This window comes from Aricia agestis, chromosome 20 (genome assembly GCF_905147365.1).
Source record: "Aricia agestis chromosome 20, ilAriAges1.1, whole genome shotgun sequence".
Classification (NCBI taxonomy): domain Eukaryota; kingdom Metazoa; phylum Arthropoda; class Insecta; order Lepidoptera; family Lycaenidae; genus Aricia; species Aricia agestis.
Window position 1 is genome coordinate 1,050,497 of NC_056425.1, and position 13,760 is coordinate 1,064,256.

The 13,760-nt window shown below is 38.0% G+C and overlaps 1 long non-coding RNA gene across 1 annotated transcript; it reads left to right on the plus strand.

The window, feature by feature from the left end:
• The first annotated feature begins 308 nt into the window (after positions 1–308).
• On the plus strand, positions 309–12,360 carry LOC121737293. Its single transcript, XR_006037120.1, has 3 exons — positions 309–404; positions 984–992; positions 12,349–12,360. It is a non-coding gene; the product is annotated as an uncharacterized LOC121737293 (long non-coding RNA).
• Positions 12,361–13,760: the final 1,400 nt, after the last annotated feature.

Genomic DNA, 13,760 nt, shown 5'->3' on the forward strand with positions numbered 1-13,760 from the left:
TTTTCACGTCAAGGGTATCACATTTTTTTCAAACATTCAGATCGTAGCCTATCACGCCTTGGGCTTTTTTTAATATTATTTTAATTTTTCAGGCGGTGTGGTTCCAGTGGGCAGCCAGCAATAAGTTTTAGCAGTGGAGTCTACGTTTTATGTTTTCGCTAACCACAATATACAGTGCTCCCAAAGTGATAATGCGCATAGAAATTTTCGTAATTTTACGACAATGGTATTTCCCAAGCGACGGCAGACGATATTGCATTGTCTAATTGCATTGCGTTTAAGATACACGTATTAGTCGTCGTAAGTTCGTCGTGATATTCCTGTAGCTTTTGTAACACGGTCATTATTCACGGTCATTCATGCGCATTATTAATTTGGGAGTACTGTACTCAGTCACGTAATGTGTAGTCTATGACCAGATCATAGTGATGATGCAAACGATGATGACCGCTTACACGGAACACATGTTGTTTGTTCGGGAGTGTTTACGGAGCTGCAGCCAACTCCTCCTTAATCTCTGACTAGCGAGTGAAATCAACATCATTCACTCTAAAAAATGTTCTCACACAATAATACACTTCGATCGTGGAAAAACGAGACACAATAGAATTTCTATTGTGTCTCGGTCACCGGTGACGAATTAAGGGTCCACATGGCTCCTACTAGAAGACGCCCGCAAAATTAATTTGTCACGTGGGAACCCTACATTTTTCCGGGATAGAAATTCTATTCCCTTCCCCGGGACTCAAATAATCTCCATTCCAAACAGCAAAATCGGATCAGCGGTAATTGCGTGAAGAGGTAACAGATTTATGTATACACTTTCGCATATTTTATAATATTAGTATGGAAATATAAATATAATTATTGAGAGGCTGATCGATGCGATCGGACTGACAGTAGGCCGACCTTACCGGAACACGGGAAGATCGTCCCATTGAAGAATCGTATGCTTTGAGCTCGTCCCACTGAAGAATCCGAAGTCCACTAAAGTTTAAAATGTGGAAAATTCAAGATAACCATCTATTATTGCCATCATCAAGAAGTTGCATTGATATTAATCCTTAGGGAGATCGCAGACAACAGACTTTTTGTGCGATCGAGTCGGGCGCCGTCCTTAGTCCTTACTAATCCATACTAATATGCGAAGGTGTGTCTGCATGTCTGTCTGTTACCTCTACAGCTAAGCCGGTTTAGATAAAATTCGGTATACTTACAGATACTCTGAGACACGGGTAAGACCATACTAGGATAGTTTTTGCATTGTAATGTACGGTTAAAGCGCGATGAACGAAATCAATTTTAGCGCAACTTGTATTAATATGTATTCTGTGGCGGAACGGAATTGCGGGCGTCATCTAGTATAAAAATAAAATCGGCCAAGTGCGAGTCGGACTCGAGCACGAAGGTTTCCGTACCGTTATAGCGCATATAATTAATAGATTTTGTGGAAGTTACTAGTTTCTACATGTTGCCATTATGGATCACGAACAAAAAAGCCAAAAAAAATCACGTTTGTTGTATTATAGGAGCCCCCCTTAAATATTAACTTTCTTTTGTTTTTATGTATTTGCTGTTATAGCGGCACCAGAAATACACAATCTGTGAAAATTTCATGTCTCCAGGCAGAATCTCAAGAACCGCTGTAGCGGCCGCTATAACAGAAAATACTAAAAACAAAATAAAGTTAATATTTAAGGGAGGCTCTTATACTTACAACAAACGTGATTTTTTTCATGCTGCTGTCCGGCGACAGACAGATGGACGGACAGACGGACATACATCGAAGACTCAGTAATAGGGTCCCGTTTTTCCCTTTGGGTACGGAACCCTAATAATTTGCTACCAAACAGTAAATTTAATGACACAGATAAGATAAATCAGCAATAAGACAGTAGGACAGGTTTGAATGTCAAATGCGTCTGATTGGTCAGTACGATCATGCGATATAATATGATTCACGGATACAAACTCAGGGAAATCTTATATTTCGCAAACGATAGTTTTGATGACCTAGGTCGAGCTGGGATTTATACTAATTAGTGACTAAATTAGAAGTAATTAAGTGTTTAGGTAAGTACATTAAATTTATATATTTTTTTATAATTTTTAAATGACGCATTGAGAGTGAAAAATCATACTTTTAACAGCTAGTTTAAATAAAATATTACTTAGTAAGTTTTTGCTAATATCACCCATATCTCACAGATTCCAGGAATCCTCACTAACATAATAAATGCATAATATGGATATAGAGTAAGTATAATAGGTATTGGTAATCATCGCCTGACAGGCCGCGTACGGTCAGTTTATTTCAATTAAGTATTTCAAAAACACGTTCGCGAGTCAAATTGTGTTTTCGTGCTAACTCCGCATACATCTTGCAGCAGACCTGAGACTAAAAAAGGTCCGGCCCAGACTTACCGTTTTCAAAATATAACCTACTCAATCGCCTGGGAGGCGATCATTAGTTTTAACCGTAATCTTTTTTCCTTCGTAACATGTTTTATTTTGCGATTTTTTACAGCTTTATAATCTACCAAATGCTTATTTTATTTTTTGTACCAGGATAACCGAGCTTTGCTCGGTATAGCAAACACTCATTGACTTCGTATTACTTAATAACGTCATCTACTGGTCGTTAAAACAATTAGTTGCCAACAAAATAGTATTATTATTCGCCAATAGATGTCAGGAAGAGTCATGTTTTTCAGTTTATCGATTATCGATAAAACACGAATTTAGAACACGTTTAAAGATATTTTTTATAATTATAATCCCTTATGAACACCAAATGATAGATAATATTTAATAAATGGGAATTCGGACAGCGAAACTAAGGACTAACTGCAGCCGATCTGTATGACTATGACGATAGCGCGGCAGATCCTTCTTCTGTTCCATTCTGGCTGAAAGAAGACCTACAAAATAAAGCAGTAGATGACTTTGAACCTTCGAATATTTCACTAGTACATCAAATCATAGTATTTCGTCAAGTTCACCAGTTCAGATCGATCGATTGATCTCCAAATAGTAAAAATTTAAAGGCTAACTTCAAATTAGTGTGTAGATAAAAGTATTATGTTAGCAATAGTTAAAATAATGTGTTTTATAAAGTATGTAAGTATATTGAATGGTAATATTCATCCCAAAAAAGTAAAAATTTAAGAGTACTTTTTATTCTACAAGACTTGTAAAAGACCTAATGTTACCAGGAAAACTAATGGTAAGCTTAAGTTTTAAGTCTAATTTTAAGACTAATGCTATTCTCTAAGAAGAATTTGGTTTTGAGTTTTCATAAAGTAAGGGGTTGGCCTTTTAATTTATGCTATATTTGTAAAAATATACATATTTAAAGACGTCAATGGATGAAGCAGGTAAGTAACAGTTTATGTAACAACATACATAAAATGATTTGAAATCAGAAAAAAGTGGATTTTATGTATACTTAGCCAGATATAAGCCAGATGATGAAGTAGGTAAGTTCTTGTAACTTACATACTTCATAATTTGTTTAATTGTAAGGGAAGAAATGAGTTTTATTATTGTACCTACTTGTCTTCATTTAAACAATTACAGTCTAACTAGAAAAGATTTAAACACCTTTTTTATACGTGGGAGAGCCATGCTTCGGCACGAATGGGCCGGCTCGATCGGAGAAATACCACGTTCTCACAGAAAACCGGCGTGAAACAGCGCTTGCGCTGTGTTTCGCCGAGTGAGTGAGTTTACCGGAGGCCCAATCCCCTACCCTATTCCCTTCCCTACCCTCTCCTATTCCCTTTCCTTTTCTACCCTCCCCTATTACCCTATTCCCTCTTAAAAGGCTGGCAACGCACCTGCAGCTCTTCTGATGCTGCGAGTGTCCATGGGCGACGGAAGTTGCTTTCCATCAGGTGACCCGTTTGCTCGTTTGCCCCCTTATTTCATAAAAAAATCCTGTTAAACAGTTTATTAAAAAAAAAACAGTACAAAATGCTCAGTAGATGTTTAAATCTTTTGTGGTAGGGCCGTTAGTGGCTTCAGTGATAAGTAGATATGCCTATGTCACAGAAAGTGACAAAATTTTTACTCATCGTAAAGGTACGCGGGGCAACTAAAATTGCTCCACTCCAGTCTCCAGTCAATTCTCGTCGACTATGGCGTCACGACTACATCAAGCACTTTTTGGCAACAAGCAGCAATATTGCGCAATACATCGCAATACAGTTGCGCCATATCGCGTCTGTCATACACGAGCCCATCGGATATTCGTCAATTCGTATCGGCGACATTGAGCAATATCGCCGAAATAATTGCCGCAATTTATTGAAATTGCTCCATATTGCTCCACTAATTGCTCCAGATCGGTCCATTCGTGTCGCCGGGCAATTATTGCCGCAATTGTTGCCCGTGTAAGCGCTCCTTAAGAGGAGTCCACACCGCCGTTTTTCCATAAAAACGCTGTCCCATGTTTCCTCCCTGGATAATGCCGGTAGAATTATGATTTTTTTCCTGAATATCTATGGCCACTATTAGCATGTCCCTATGTTTTCTTATTTTTCATAATTGTATTATTAATAAAAAAGATAAGAACGTCCAAAAACCCAAAAAAAAAAATGGCCAGATTTTCCTCTGTGTTCAAACACCCAGAAAACAAAACTGGCTAGACTATACAAAAAAAAATAAAACATAGGAACACAGCTCAAGCCTTGCTTTAATTCTTAATGAAAAAAGTACATAAATCGGTTAAGTTTTGGAGAAGGAATCAGCGGACAACGAATCGAAGATTTTCTGTTCTTTTAGTAGAACTTTTGTCGTGTTGTCTCTATCGCGCTCTGCGGTGGGCAGCAATACATTTTCAAATAAGTACCTATTTTCAATTTCTCTCGCCCCTGGTGTATCCTCTAAACACAACGCCTCTAAAAAGTTTTCATTTTAACTGTCAATAATAACAAGGGGTGCAAGTATTTGATGAAAAGTGTAGATAATATAGATTCTAGATCATTAAACAGCCATACATTTATTACTACCATAAATATCTACACGAGTGCAAGACACTGCAACTTCCACATAGCTGCTAAAGGATAATCAACCTTATACCTGCTATGATAAGGCTTAAAATAAAATATTTACTTGCCCTTTTAGATTATACGTATCTTCCAAAAGATATTGCAAAATACAGAACCTATAAAGAAATATCATAAATTTTCGTTTGCCAGCGCAAATAGTCTTTAATACAGTGTGTTAAGGTTGAATTTTGCTTGTGGTTTTCGGCGTAGTAGATCTTTCAGGGTTATGTGGGAAAATTGACCTCAAGCTCATACTGTTTTACAGACCTGTGACGTCATCTAGTCACCAGATAAAAGTCCTTGAAATAAAATACTTCACTAAGGTCCTGTTTCACCACTTTCTGTGGTGCCGTATAGGCTATCCATCAAGTACCTATGGAGAATCTGTCAAAAAAGTTGTGAATAGCCTATTCGGCACTTTTTCAAAAAGTGGTGAAACAGGCGCTAAACGTATCGTACGAACGTATAAAAATGCACAGTTACCCCGTATCACTCTACTTTCTACAAAGTGACCAGAGCAACCACACGAGCAGAAAAAATCACTAAAACAATATTCGTTATCATTTTCGCAACGCAGCTGACACTGATAAGAGATTTTCCTGAGAATTTCTGTCAGAATCATCTTCCGCGAATGCTCCACTAAAATGTTTCCACAAAATTGATTCATGGAATAGGAAAAATTTATCAAAATCGTGAACATCGTCACGTTCACCGCAGATCACTAGAACTGTCATGCGATGAAAAAGTATGCTTACTTGATGTTTGCGGTCTTGAACAATATGCAAAAATAAACTAGCAACAATTTTAAAACGTTCGTCTTTTTGCATAAATTGAGGTTAGGGTCGGGAAAATTATTTTAAATACAAAAGAAAATGTATTTTAATAGTGTAAGATTTTTCGTATAACAAAGTAATAGGTTTGTTCAAATATGAGGGAAATGCATGGTCAAATATGAGGTAACATCTTTATGCCCAAAGCACTCAACCGGGTTTGCTGAAATTTAGGAAGATACTTTGAGATCCGGGAAAGGACTCAGGAAAGTATTTAACTCAGAAAAATGTACGGTTTCCGCGCGATAAACGAATCTTGGCGCAATTCATACGTGGGAGAGCCATGCTTCGGCACGAATGGGCCGGCTTACCGGAGAAAAACCACGTTCTCACAGACAACCGGCGTGAAACAGCGCTTGCGCTGTGTTTCGCCGAGTGAGTGAGTTTACCAGAGGCCCAATCCCCTACCCTCCCCTATTCACTTCCCTTCCCTACCCTCCCCTATTACCCTATTCCCTCTTAAAAGGCCGGCAACGCACTTGCAGCTCTTCTGATGCTGCGAGTGTCCATGGACGACGCAAGTTGCTTTCCATAAGGTGACCGGTTTGCTCGTCTGCCCCCTTAGTTCATTAAAAAAAAACGAAGTTGCGGTCATGTAGTAAGTAATAATCTAAAGATTATTTGTAATGATGATTAGTTAAATCACGAAAGCGATGATCACTTTAAAAGTATAGAAACTACTAGAAATGAGTAACCAGTCGTCACCACTCACCAGGCGGATGTCACAATTAGCTAGCAGATTCCGGCGCGTTGGTCCGACGCCAAGTTCACGGCTCAGACCATTATAGATACAGTTAACAATTATCATATCTTCCTAGAACACCACGAATGAGACTGGATAGGAAAATTGATGAAATTGAGGCAATAGCTGGTAGAAAACAAAATAGTATTTGAGAAATTGCTTAAAAAGTCCATAACTGTCGCTGGGCAGCTGGACAGCTAACAATTGCAAAGTATGTGTTACTTAAGCATTGTTTAAAAACTCAGGGAGTGTCGCTGGAAGTGACATCGAAATAACAGAGCAGGCACACATAGGAATGGCTAAAATAATGAAAAAGAGGCTATAGTAAGCAAAATAGATACAATATGTACTAGTTTTTTTTTAATAAAAAGCTCCGGGATGTAGTGAAAATGGAATAGTAGGATAAGGTGGTCTACTCTCGTTCTGTCTTGAGAATTTTCTTTTTCAGTTTAGTTTAGTTTTAGTAATTTTTAGTTAGCCAAAAGATTCGCACACTGTTAAAATTCGATAAAATTATATAAAAATTACTCAAAAACTACTAAAGCAGGAATTAGGCTTAGATGTAGACAAGAACAAGAAATTAGTTACAGAAATAATAAGATGTATGTGCCAAGAATTACCCATGACTAAGCATTGCTTACTTTTATTAACATAATTATTCTTAATTAATTTATTCGTTTTAGTAATCAACATTACATCTTAAAAAAAACCCACAGTTAAATTCTGGATTTAGTAGATAAATCTTTTCGTAGTAGTATTGCACAATATTTTATTATATTTACTCATATCCATTTTTATGACCAGATCACAAAATCGTCCACTCACTTATGACTAAAGTCTAGAACGAAAAAATAATTAGCGAAATCCACTATTTCGCTTTATTTGAGCTTATAGTGATTGCCACAACTTTTTTGCACTAAAATACATATCGGGGAGACCGCCTGTTTGTACAGGTTCATATATTATTTTAAATTGTAATTAAGTTTCTAATTTTTGTGTATTTACTATACTTTGTCCTATCCCAAAATTACAGGTAATCTCATACCAAACTTCAATAAAATCTGATCTGCCACTTAAGCATTAGAAACTTCTAATTAGACACACATTAATGTACTTACAGATGGACAGACAGACTTTCGCATTTCGTCTATAAACATTAAGCACATTGATACAGTTTACTATAACTACACACAAGTACACTATTACTCGTCTAATGTCGTAATTACTATCAAAACAAATCCGCCCTATTTTCAGACAGAGCGTCGTTGTTACAGCAATAAAACCATTAGCACAACGCCATCTATTGACGAACTTCGGTAATGGCGAGCCTTGACCGAGTGCGGCGGTCGTTGACCTCATTAGCTGCGCGGGCGCATGTAAATATACATTTTTTCAGGCGTGATCTGGCGCGTATTGATGTTATCGATGTTAGAAAAGTTTGCGATTGAGGTAGAGTTTACGCAGTAACTGTTTAGTAATCTGTGGTAATTTTAAGGTCCTGTTTCACCACTTCCTGATAAGGTTCACCAATTAACTTGACAGATCAAGTATGGAGAATCTGTCAAAAAATTGTGAATAGCCTATTAGGCACTTTATCAGAAAGTGGTGAGACAGGCCCTAAATCTACTAATATTCTACTTCTGCATATTATCTGCGTAATAATTGTCAGCTAAAACGGCTATCTGTAGGTCGGGGCAACGTCCGGCGCCCGCGCATCACGCTGGCAAAAATATAATGTGATCGATCGCTGGGCAGAGTACGTGGTCAATGGTCATCATTTTATACCTACATGATTTTGCACCTCCATCGTGGGTATCGCAGACACAGTAGATTTTCAATTGGCTGCTTGGAGATTTATAGATTAACGTGGTGTAATTAAAAGTATTTATACACTATACAGTGTGTAACAAGACTAAGTGATGATATTTTAGGGTGTGTACATGTTCCTTGTAGAGAGTTCACTGTGAACGTAGCAGCGCTGATAGACCAATTTTTTTCATTTTTGTATGGACAAGCTTCATGAGTTTCCCCATACAAAAGTGAAAAAAATTTGTCTTTCAGCGCTTCTACTTTCACAGTATACTCTCTATAAGGAACACGTACACACCCTAAAATATTATCACTATGACGTTTTGTCACACCCTGTATAAGGACCATATACACACCTTAAAGTATTATCACTTAATTTTGTTACAGCCTGTACATTTAATATTACTATGTTATTTTTTTTAATTAGGAGGCAGACGAGCAAACGGGTCATCGGATGGAAAGCAGCTACCGTCGTCCATGAACACTCGCAACATCAGAAGAGTTAAACTGTGTTGCCGGGCTTTTAAGAGGGCATACTATCTCTTTTTGAAGGTCTGCCTGCCTTGCATACGCCAACGAGATATCTCACTCTCGAGATAATTAAAAACTACTCGTCTCGTAATGTCAAAATCTCGACATTAACTTGACAAAACTCTATAAAAATGTGTTATTTCGATGATAGATCTACGCGACAAAATGGTTGTCATGCTAGGGTCAATAGAGATGAAAAGACAAACCATCAAACATCGAGAAAACATGTAGAGTGAGATATCTCGTTGGCGTATGCTAGGCAGACTGAAATACTGCTGACGATAGACAAAATCTAAATATATAAAACTCAAAGGTGACTGACTGACATGGTGATCTATCAACGCACAGCCCAAACTACTGGACGGATCCGGCTGAAATTTGGCATGTAAGTAGATGCTATGACGTAGGCATCCGCTAAGAAAGGATTTTGATCAATTCTACCCCCAAGGGGTTAAAATAGGGGATGAAAGTTGGTATATAATAATACTTCTTAACGCGAGCGTAGCCGCGGGCAATAGCTCGTATATTGTAAAGAAAGAGGTTTGTTTGCACTGTAATGCGAAACTACTGAGACCATGGAAGACAAAGTTGCCCATTACAGTAAAATGTACGGTTTTCGCGGGTTTCCCCCTCACGCATATTATTCCTCTTAATGGGAATTGTACTTGATAAACTTTATGTTAACTATTGAAATATTGTACGTCAAATCAAATCAAACGTGGGAGAGCCATGCTTCGGCACGAATGGGCTGGCTCGACCGGAGAGATACCACGGGCTCACAGAAAACCGACGTGAAACAGCGCTTGCGCTGTGTTTCGCCGAGTGAGCGAGTTTACCGGAGGCCCAATATACTACCTTTTTCCCTTCCCTACCCTCCCGTATTCCCTTCCCTACCCTCCCCTATTACCCTATTCCCTCTTAAAAAGCCGGCAACGCACCTGCAGCTCTTCTGATGCTGCGAGTGTCCATGGGCGACGGAAGTTGCTTTCCATCAAGTGACCCGTTTGCTCGTTTGCCCCCTTATTTCATTAAAAAAAACCTAATTTTGTACTTGTCTCGTGGCTTGGACCATAGCGTACTTATGAGTGTTATGATCCATGGTCATTATGTCAGAAACAGATCATTACTTGACCTTAAAAATGTTAATATTGTGTCGTATAGTACAAGTACCTAAATTACTGGAGGCCAAATTTTATTATAACAGTCGCTTGCGCAAGTAACGTCGCACACAGAAGTGTTACGCGTAGGAACCTTATAACTATAATCATTTTATTGTTTGATTTCTACGAATTCGAATTTTTTAATATTTATATTTAAAATCGTAATCAATAATTCAAATGCTCGTAGCATTTTCTTAGATATTTCTTAGAAATTCGCTAACTGCGCGGAGCTTTTTCCTGGGTTAGGGCTATCTAAAATTCAAACCTTCGCCACAATTAATTTCATCAATTTTGTTTTAGCGCTTTAACAACAGAGACGAACAGACCTACAGACCGATTAATATTCACAAAGTACTTGAAATATAAAATAAAATAAATATTTAACTCTACATCTTCCGAAGCTTCCATGACCACAAAACACACATTTTTACTTATTGCTCAATAGTTGTACGGAACCCTTCATGCGCGGGTCCGACTCGCATTTGACTGATTATTTTTATTAAATTATTGGCTTATTAATTATGTAAAAATATTCAAATTGCAGTCTAGTGGTGAAGTGCGACATAAAAGAACTAGATTGTTTACGAGTGTAGGTGAGTAAGTTGAGAAAAGTTTCACGTATGCATCTCAGAGCTGTGCAAAGAGTTTACCGTCGATGTAGTATAAAGATAAGATTATTATATTTTTTTGTAGCATAAATGAGATAATCTCATACGTAGGAGAGCCATGCTTCGGCACGAATGGGCCGGCTCGACCGGAGAAATACCACGTTCTCACAGAAAACCGGCGTAAAACAGAGTTTGCTCTGTATTTCGCCGAGTGAGTGAGTTTACCGGAGGCCCAATGCCCTACCCTATTTCCTTCCCTACCCTCCCCTATTCCCTTCCCTTTCCTCTCCTATTAACCTATTCCCTCTTAAAAGGCCGGCAACGCACTTGCAGCGAGTGTCTATGGGCGACGGAAGTTGCTTTCCATCTGGTGACCCGTTTGCTCGTTTGCTCCCTTATTTCATTAAAAAAATCTTATTTATTTAATCCATTAATCAGTGATGTCTGCCAGTAGGTGCAGTTTCTATATTTAGAGTCTCCAAATTAAAAAAAAACAAAGGGTTTACAGTCCGAGAGTGCCGGTAGAAGAAAAAAGAAAAAGACAGGAAGTAATATAACTACCCCCCCTTAAGCCGATGGTGGCGGTCTACTCCCCATCTTACAAATTTCCAATCGGATTACGGTAAGCACATTAGAGTAAACAACAGCGCTAAAAACTTTTCACTTTATCAAATACACTGGAAAAATTTAAAGAGTTAAATAAAGGTTTTTCAAACAAAAATTCTGTTATATCTAGAATTTAAACATGAATGTCGATCAGTCGGGAATCCAGACAGCAGATGTCACAGGAACTTGTATGGCAATTCAAAGCCACTAGTATGTTAATAGTCCTTCGTATTAATTTGCTTGTATGACTACATTAATGATTATATAAACCCATAATACGACGACCTCTGTGGCTCAGTGGTGAGCGCGTTGGTAGCTCAAGCCGGGGGTCACGGGTTCGAGTCCCGCCGACGGAACAAAAAGTTTTCAAAGTTCCTGGGTCATGGATGTGTATTAAATATGTGTATCATATAATAAAAATCTTAAATATATGTATAGTATAAAAGTATTAAATATATTTCCGTTGTCTGGTACCTGTAACACAAGTCCTTCAGGTACTTACCACAGGGCCAGACTGACGTGGTGTGAAGCGTCCATAGATATTAAAAAAAAAAATAATAATATTATAAATGCTCACAGAAAACCGGCGTGAAACAGCGCTTGCGCTGTATTTCGCCGAGTGAGTGAGTTTACCGGAGGCCCAATCCCCTACCCTTTTCCCTTCCTTAACCTCTCTTATTTCCTTCCCTACCCTCCCCTATTCCCTTTCCTACCTTCCCCTATTCCCTCGTAAAAGGCCGGCAACGCACCTGCAGCTCTTCTGATGCTGCGAGTGTCCATGGGCGACGGAAGTTGCTTTCCATCAGGTGACCCGTTTGCTCGTTTGCCCCCTTATTTCATAAAAAAAAAATGCAAAAGTCTCAGGTACTTTTGTGTCTACCCCTTTACGCTTAAATCGCTGAGAATTTACTTCGGTAATTTTTTTTTGTAACTTTGAGAACAAGACGTAGACACTATGTCCTTTACCGTGGTCTCTCTTTAACCATTAAAATCAATCGAATAGTTTTGGAGCCTTTTTGGTGATAGCCAATAAAGAAACTTTATGTCTTTCAAATATGCTATAAAAAATGTCTATATTGGTCTACTATAATCACAATAATCCTATATCTTTAAACGAGCAATTCTTGTATATATATATATAATTGGAATCTCGGAATCGGCTCCAACGATTTTCATGAAATTTAGTATATAGGGGGTTTCGGGGACGATAAATCGATCTAGCTAGGAATCATTTTTAGAAAATGTAATTTTCATCGAATACCGAGCAAAGCTCGGTCAAATAGCTAGTTTTACATAATAAAAATAAGTGTCCTTCCTGACGCTATAAGTTATAACTCCAGAACGCACCAACCGATTTCGACGGTTTTGCATTCGTTGCTAAGGTCTCGGGCTCCGTGAGGTTTATAGAAAAAAAAATCAGAAAAATAACTTCAAGAGAAAAGTAGGAAAACTGGGAAAACAGGCAAAACAACGTTTGCCGGTACGGCTAGTTTTACATAAATTCATGATATTTTAGACATTTTTGTGCCTCGATTCCTGTCTGGACTTTATTTAGATAATATAACTAAAACCTAAAAAAAATTCATAAACAAATAAGTACTCTTCACATTAATATATTATAATAACACAATTTTTTTACTACTTTTATATAAAACGAGCTTTTGCCCGCGGCTTCGCTCGCGTTAAGAGGATACCACAGCGGCTAGAGAAATGAAAAAAAAGTACGTGTAATATCTATAGCTGTCTCCCTTACCTCAAGCCTATACCGCAGAACGCGATAGAGACAACTGCAGAAAATCCAGAAAATCAACGATTCGTTGTCCCCTGATTCCTTCTCCAAAACTTAACCGATTTAAGTACTTTTTTCATTAAAGATTAAAAAAAGGCTTGAGCTGTGTTCCTATGTTTTGCTTTTTTTGTATAATCTATCCAAATCTGTTTTCTGGACGTTTGAACACAGTGGAAAATCTGGCCATTTTTTTGGGTTTTTGAACGTTCATATCTTATTTAATAATTAAATTATGAAAAAAAAAGAAAACATAGGGACATTGTATTAGTGGCCCTAAATATTCAGGAAAAAAATTATAACTCTACTAGCATTATCCAGGGAGGAAACAGGGGACAACGTTTGTATGGAAAAAATGGCGGTGTGGAATCCTCTTAAGAAGTATTATTAAAATCCTTTCTTAGCGGATGCCTTCGTCATAACATCTACCTGCATGCAAAATTTCAGCCCGATCCGTCCAGTGGTTTGGGCTGTGCGTTTTATATATATAGATTACCTGTAATGCGTTGCGTGCGCGCCAGTACATAACAATCGTATAGGCTGGATTTATTTAAATGAGGTATAATGACAGTCATCAGTCGACTCGAATTGATTCGAGAACTGTACGCGATTGTACACACTGCAAGTGTCCCGAATG